At 60.6% G+C, this 7,514-nt stretch overlaps 1 long non-coding RNA gene across 1 annotated transcript; it reads left to right on the top strand.

Annotated features, from left to right (window-relative positions):
• Positions 1 to 239: 239 nt before the first annotated feature.
• On the top strand, positions 240 to 3,646 carry LOC308535341. The gene is made up of 3 exons (XR_013997256.1): positions 240 to 1,009; positions 1,231 to 1,375; positions 1,766 to 3,646. It is a non-coding gene; the product is annotated as an uncharacterized lncRNA (long non-coding RNA).
• The last annotated feature ends 3,868 nt before the right edge of the window (positions 3,647 to 7,514 follow it).

Raw genomic sequence — 7,514 nt, forward strand, 5'->3', positions numbered from 1 at the left:
GGCTAAACCTGAGGATTAATTGTGAGTCATCTATTGGATATGTGGGGTTGGGGACCATAGTCCCCCATGTTTGACCTCAGAGCCTTCCTCTCTGCCCTCCTAGTCAGCTGTCGGCTTGACCCAGGAGCTAAAGTTGCCCTTGAAAATCCCACCGCCTTATGGCCATCAGACACACGGACAGGGGCCAGGAGAAAGGGACTTTGGGGTCACACGATGCTCCTCTGGGGGTCTCTTTACAGAGCGCAGCCAGTTCCTGGGGCAGAAGTGAGAGGAGGGGATGTCGGAGAGCTTCTGACGGTCAAGACCACGCGGGAAGCAGCCTTGCAGATAAGTATTCAAGCTGACCAGCCCGCCGCCGACCGGCCTGCCCTGTGCTGGTCTGTGCAGGGAAGTGTGGTATCCCGGGACCCCCAGTGGGAGGGGAGATTGGTGATGCAGCTCATTCACTTTCCTCCCTCTATGCCACAAAGAAGGGGCTGGTCCCCACTTTCTGGGGCCTCCGCAATGGGTCATTTTCGCACCCCGCTTGTGGCCTCGAGGCGAGTATTTTATAAACGCCACCATCGGGAAGTTGTGAGGAGCTGAGTTAGTTACTTTATCACCGCACACACGGAGCTGGCATCAGGAGGAGGTGGGGGGACCCCCGGTGGCCGGCCTGCCTGCTCTTCTGGGTCCTGGCCCTTTGTCATCATGTTGATAAGACTTGGCCAGGGCTCCTTTGCTTGGCAGTCACGTGGGGACCCAGCAACACGCCTGGAGGGCACATTCTTCTCAGGGCAGGGGGCTCAGTACCCCTGCCCCACGCCCAATCCCAGTGCTGACAGCAAGCTCTGGAAATAGGCTGGTTAGCGGCGAGTCCTGTCCAGGCCCGGGCCCGGGGAGGGGCCTGGTTGCGGTTTCCTCCTGCAGTGTGGTTGGCTCTTCTGTCTTCCAGGATGGGCCTGTGGGGGTCCACGTGGGAGCCGGGAGCTGGGCCCGGGATGCCAGCGCATTGGCTGGGCGCTGCCGGGTAAGTCTGGGTAGGTGTGGGGTGGAGAAGGTCCATGGAACTTATTTCATGAAGTGGGCAGGGGGAGGGGAATTCTTCCTGTCACCCCAAACCCTCCCTAGGTCTGGGCCTGGCCAGACACTGGAGCTCCTGGGAGCCAGGGCGCTGGAGGCTTGTTCTGTGTGGTCCTGGCGGGGGTCAGTGGGTCGATGGCCGAGATTTCAGCACCTTCCTTCATTCAGCACCAACACCGACGGAGCCCTTTTCCCAGCCTGTGGATCCGGACGTGAACACCAGGCCCATGCGTGGTTCTGCCCTCTCAGATCGTCACGTGACCATGTGCTTGATCCCAGTCTCAGCAAGGGAGTGAGCTCCCCGTCCTGGGAGGTATGCACATGTGTGTGGAGGGGGTGTATTTCGCGAGGGGGCTGCAGAGGTCTCCTTGGAGGGAATGTTGTGTAAGGAACCCAGGCCTCCCCAGGGCTCTGAGGCCCTCTCTGCCCACCGGAACCCTTGCCCCTTCTCTGATGATGCCCAGAGGCTGGCTCTGGGTTCCCATTATTGCTTCGTCATCCTCCCAGCTAGCCCTCTCAAGGCGGGGCATCCACGGCTCTCACCACTTCCTGTTCCTAGTAGTGTTGGGAGTCCCCACCCGCACCCTGTCTAGGTGCTGTGGGCACAGGAGGGCAGCCGCCCTCAGATGTGGGGTAAGGTTGGGAGGCTGGGGGGCTGGGGATGGAGGCCGTGTCCTTATCCTCTCACTCGTGCCTTCCCCAGGTGGCTCCGCACGCTCAGGACTCCGGCCTGGTCTTGTCTTTGGAGCCTGGGGGACCTGGCTGCAGTGACGCAGGGAGCAGCCTTCGGCGGTTTTCCGGAAGCCTGGACAATTCTCCCGAGACCTTAGTCTGCCCACCTTCTGGGATGCAGACTCTTGTGGATGGATAACGGGCCCCCTGGTCGAGGATCAGCGAAATCAGGACCCGGCTAGGGAGGCCGGCTCGAGGGTGGGAGGGCACCCCAGCGGCCCGCCCTCCCCTTCTGGGCCTTCCTGTCTGGGCCTGGCGGTCACTTCCTGACCTTGGGCAGACGTGGCTCCCCCTTGAATCTCTGCTGGTGCTCAGGGGGAGCCTGGCCGGGGCAGAGGCCCTGGCTGCACCCTCCCCAAGACCAGGTCCCAAGGACCCTACCAAATGGGGGGGCATGGGATGGGATGGGAACATGGGATGGGAGTGGGGAGGAGCTGCCAGCGGGAGGGAGGGCGGATGCGGCTCAGTGGGCGCTGTCGCTGGCATCTGTCTCGCGCCATTTGCCTTGTGAGTGATTCTCATTTCGGGGCTGCCTTTTGGATGGGGATTTTCCGGGCACCTCCTCTTTCTGATGGTCACTGGGAGGAGGCAGTCAGGGTCTGGGCGGAGCCCGGGCCTTCTCCCCATGTTACGGGCTCCTGGAGGGGCAGCTGGCAGTGGTGGTGGTGGTGGGAGGGGGGCGGGGGGATAGCAATTGGTGTGCTATCCTGAAAGGAGAGGGTTTGTTTCCCAGAGGGGAGGAGACCCAGGCCAGGGGACTCGCCGGAAGGAGACGGACACTGGGCCTTGTTCCCACCACCCGAAGGGGCCGGGCCGGGTCTCAGACCCCTGCTCCTTGCAGCAGTCCTCGATTCTGCCCCGGGGGGCAAAGGCAGGCAGGGCAGGCCCCACGCAGGCACGCACCGGCTCACCTCCATGCCCACCTCCCCACTCCCCGCCGAGTCCAGAGGGGCTGGTCCCAGGGCACGCCCAAGAGCTGCCAGGGAACTCCCTGAGGCCAGCGGAGAGCTAGGCCTTGTTTTCCCAGGGTGGGAGGGGGCCTGTGCCAGTCAATGCGAGCTGCCAGGACAGATGGGAAGCACACATGGGTTTCCTCACAGTTCTGAAGCTGGAAGTCCATCCGGGTGCCAGGCTGCTTTCTCCTGCGGCCTCTCTCAGCTTGCAGACGGCCACCTTCTTGGTGTCCTCACGTGGCCTCTTCTCTGGGCACACACCTGGGGGGTACGGGTGGGGAGGGATACATCTGGTGTCTCTTCCTCTTTTCGTAAGGACACCAGTCCTATCAGGTTAGGGCCCCACCCTTATGACCTCATTTCACCTGAACTACCTCTTTAAGGTACCCCATCTCCAAATATAGTCACATTGGGGGGTTATGGCTTAAACTAATGGTTTTGGGGAGGGACACAGTTTAGTCTGTAATAGGGGTTCACCACAAACATGAAAAGCAGGAGCCATCTCCTCTTCACCATCCCCTCCCTGGCTAGGGTGGCCCCGGGTGCCTTGGGGACTCCCAGGACGGTGAGGAGGAGCCCCCGGGAGAGGGATGTCCTGGGAAGAGCCTGGGCTTTGCACCGAGGGTGTGTGCTCTGCTGTACAACCTCCCCTCAGTGAGTCTGATTTCCAAGCTGCAACAGGGGCCATCTGCTCCCCTGGGGGCCGCAGCGGGGATTCCGCAGAGTCAAGTGCTTGCGCAGTGCCTGCCTCCGAATTGCAGCTCCCTAAACACGCCCGCCCACCTGGAATTGAGATCTAGGACTTGCCTGTGTTTGGCATCCGGTGTAATCTCAGCATCTGCAGAGGCATCTCTGACTAGCCCTTCCCCTGCCTGTTCTCTCAAGATCCCTCTCAAAGCAGCTTGGGGAAGTGGCTGCTTTTCACGGCCTCCGTGGTAGCCCCAAAGCGTCCTGGGGTGTTTCAGTTCTAGTGGCATCAGTCTTGAGCATCTACCGTGAGCCCTTTCCTGTGTTAGCCACGTGGGGGCGAGGTTCCAGCCTTCAGGATGTCACTGCCGTGCTGTGGGGGAGAAGACCCGCTCCCCACAGAGAACTGGAGAATGGGGCAGAAGTCAGTCTGCGGAGAGCGTGGGAGGAAAACCCCAGAGTAGGCTGTAGCAGTCTAGACGGGCTTCCCAGCAAGGCCGACCCAGTCAGGTCCTTGAGGGATGAGAAAGGTGGCTTAGCTGAGAGCTTCCACTAGGGGTGAGGGGCCTGGGGAATCAGAGCAGAGATCCCAAAGGTGAGTTCTAGTCGTCATTGCTTTTTTTAAAAAAGTGAGTTCAACTTCAACAGGCATCTGTAGTGCAGGACTTATCAGAGCCTTTACAAGGCTGGTGGGAATCGTGCGTCCTCAAGGATAGATAGCGGATGAGGTGTTTTCCCCCAACCTTGACAGGGCAGAATCTTTTTTATTTTATTTTTTACAGAGTGTCATTTAGAGCTGGGAAACGCTGGGGTTTCTGTGGGAAAACCACAGCAAGGACAGGAGACAACATAAGTAGGGCACACACTGGTGCTTTGCGGCATCAGCTCTGGAGAGGCCACAGACCCGGAGGGGCAGGGAAGTCTGACCTTGGTTCTGGGTGTTCGTGAGCTCTGTGCAGCTTTGGGAGGAGGAGGAGGAGGAGGAGGAGGAAGAGGAGGAGGAGGAGGAGGAGGAGGAGGAGACAGGCTAGTGGTTGGAGCAGCCAGAGGCCTGGCTGTTGGTGATCGGAAGAGAAAGTCCACTGGACATGGTGGTTCTGGGGCAGCTGGCCTTTTGTGGGAAGACGCTGGTGTGTGCGTGTGCGTGCGTGCGTGAGTGTGACAGGATCCAGCCCCCTGGGAAGGGGCTGACCAGAAGCAGGCAGGGGGTTCTAGCCAGGACAAGCAGGGTCTCATTTGCAGGGGAACTGGAGTGTCTGGTGGGAGGGTCTTTGAGGCCCACAGTCAAGAAGCACCATGCTTCTGGGCCGGGTCCACGTGGATAGGTTTGGTTCTGGTGGGCGGAGGGCTTGGGAGGCAGGCCCCCTGCCCTGGTCAGGCCCAGCTCGCTGGCTGGAGGGGGCGGGAGGCCGCGGGCTGCAGCCGGAGGGGCCCGGGCAGTGTTGCATGAGGTGATTAACCTACTAACCCAGGGCTCGGCCGGGACGCTGTGGCGTGTGACGAGGTGCCTGGCCTTCTGCCAACCGACTAACCCACTAACCAGGCCCTAACCCACTAACCAGGGCCGAGCATGCCTTACTAACTCCCCGCAGCCAGACCCTACTAACCTCGCAGCTCAAGGGCCTTGAAAGGGGCTGGGACGTGGGGGCAGACAAGGCTCCAGCAGGCCCCACCCATGGCCCGGGATCTCTGTGCAGACCCACCTTCCAGGGCAGGGCGTGCAATGGGACTCACCCGTCGGCCCCTTCCTGCTGGGCGCCCATGAGCGAGTCACCGCACCTCTCTGAACCCTGAGCAGTAGCCTGGGCGACTGGTCCTTACCTCTCAGGTTTCAGTGAGGAGTCCCGTGAGTAGTGAGGTCTGGACACCTGGCAGAAACTTAAGAAAAAAAGGGTTCGGGTGGGGGTGGGCGGCCCAGACCACCTGGTTGATCATGACCCCCGCCCAGGCCCTGGCCCCTCTGGGTGTCCTGCACACAGACCCTGCTGCCTGCGGCCACACACTCGCTTGGAACCCCTAACCGTCTCTTCCCCCCACTCTTCCTCCTCCTCAGCTTTCTTTTCTGTAGGCAGCTCTTGTGTTCGGTTACTAACCTGGGGGTGCCTCGAGTGCACCCCGACCGTCCCTTAACAGACTAACGGACCCGCGTGTGTTCCTCCTTTTCTCCTAGTGACTCCGTGTGTGCGGCTGCGGTGCCCCTGTCTGCTGGTGCTGTGCTCTGACTTACTAACCCAGCCCCTACTAACCCTCTTTTCTCTTCTTACTAACCCCAGCCCTGCCGAGCTCTGGGCCCCCCTGGGGGCTGGTCCTACCTCCTTTTGGCAAGCGGATGTCCCCGGGGCTGGCCCTGCAGACAGATGCTCCACTTGGCTGCCCCAATTGGCTGTGAGTTGAGCCCATTGGGCCAGGTCTGAGGTGGGGGGACAGCCCACGGACCATCCCAGTGGCCCGGAGGACGGGGTGGTCATGTGCACCCGGGAGGCTGGCCTCTGAGCACGAGCCTCTCCTGTGCTGAGTCTGGTTGCCACAGGGACCGGGTGGGACCAGGGAGTCCTCGGGGGTGAGTGCGGAGGCCTGTGGGTCTACAGTGTGGAGCACTGGGCGTTTCCCAGCCCAGGGAGCAGAGAGAAGGGCCCGGGGTGTCCCTCTTCGCAGGGCAGCGGAGGGAGGATCTTCCCCATGGGAAGTGGATGCACAGGAGTCAATGAGGGGGGAGGGGTCCCCGCACGGGAAGTCAATAAAAAGGATGCTTCCCGAACTCGACATCACTGAGGGGAGCATTTCGTGCCGGAAGTCAGCCAGAGGGGGCATTTCCCATATTTGAAGGATGGGAAGCAGTCATCCCGAGGGGACCTTGGGCCTTAGCACAGGCAGTGAGAGAGGTCATGGCCAGGAGACCAGTGAGAGGGGCTGCTCCTGCAACAGGCAGAGGGCTAGAGGGGCCCTTCCCCCATGCCCGAGGCTGGGATAGCGGACTTACCCACACCGGGAGTCCATAGGGCCCGTTTTCTTACCAGAGGTCATGGAGGAGGCCTGGGAAGAAAGCAGGTCTTCCCTGGGTTTGGAGTTTGCAGGAGGAAATGTGGGAAGCAAGACATGAACCCCAGGGCCCTGCAGGGTCCTGCAGCCCCGCAGGCCAGCCAGGAGCTCAGCCCTGGCTCCCCGTGCTGCTCCGACCCACACCCTAGTCCCCGCCGGCCTCCCCCAGAGCCCGCCAGCCGCTAGGCCAGGGCCACACCTGGGGGTGATCCTATGCCTCACCTCCAGTAGGCACCGCGGTCTCTTTGGGCTAATCTCTGGCTCCCTCGCACTAACCATTGCTCTCACCCAGCTAACCCCTGCCTTGCCCTGGCTGCCCCACCCCCCGGGGCTGACCACTCGCTAACAGCCGACCCTGCCCATCTGGGGGCTCCAGGCTCCTGGCCTGGCTCTGACCGGCTCTTCATTAACCGCTCCTTCACCTCCACTAACTCCTGCCCTCCCGGTCTGTTCCTCTCAGCAGAAACTAACGGCTTGTGGATTTCCTTCTGACTAACAACAGGTCTAACACTCCTCCTTACTGTTACTATTAACAGCTTGGATGTCAGCATGGCTGGGGCGGGGCTAACCCACGTTTGAAATGTTGACTGACACAGGGAGAGGTGTGGCTAGTAGCCTTGGACTTGGGTGACTGCTCTGGGTCAGAGCCATCTGGAGTCCGTAAGGATCACGGTACCAAAAGGGAGGTGCAGGGCTGGGTGTGGCTCAGGCTTGATGGGGGAGGGGTGTCGCCGGGGTGGGGTCAGAAGCAGTCTGCCTTGCGAGGTCTTGGCCACTGGACACATTCTATACACCCTCATAATCTGCATTTGGGTTGTGGTCCTTTTAAACAATAGCCTCATAGCTGCCTCAATAGTCAGAATGAGTGGATGCAGCGTTTGTAGGCCTCCAAATGCCTCTCTGGTGTGTACAGAGACTGTGCCATGACATATGAAATCATCAGTCACCAGCCCAGGCCCTGGAGTCCTTCATTTGGAGACATTACAGGTTTGGAAGCCTTAGGGCATTAAACTTTGGAGTATTCAGAAATGGTGTAAATCC

The sequence above is a fragment of the Myotis nattereri genome (genome assembly GCF_964212035.1).
Source record: "Myotis nattereri genome assembly, chromosome: 19".
NCBI classification, from domain to species: Eukaryota; Metazoa; Chordata; class Mammalia; order Chiroptera; family Vespertilionidae; genus Myotis; species Myotis nattereri.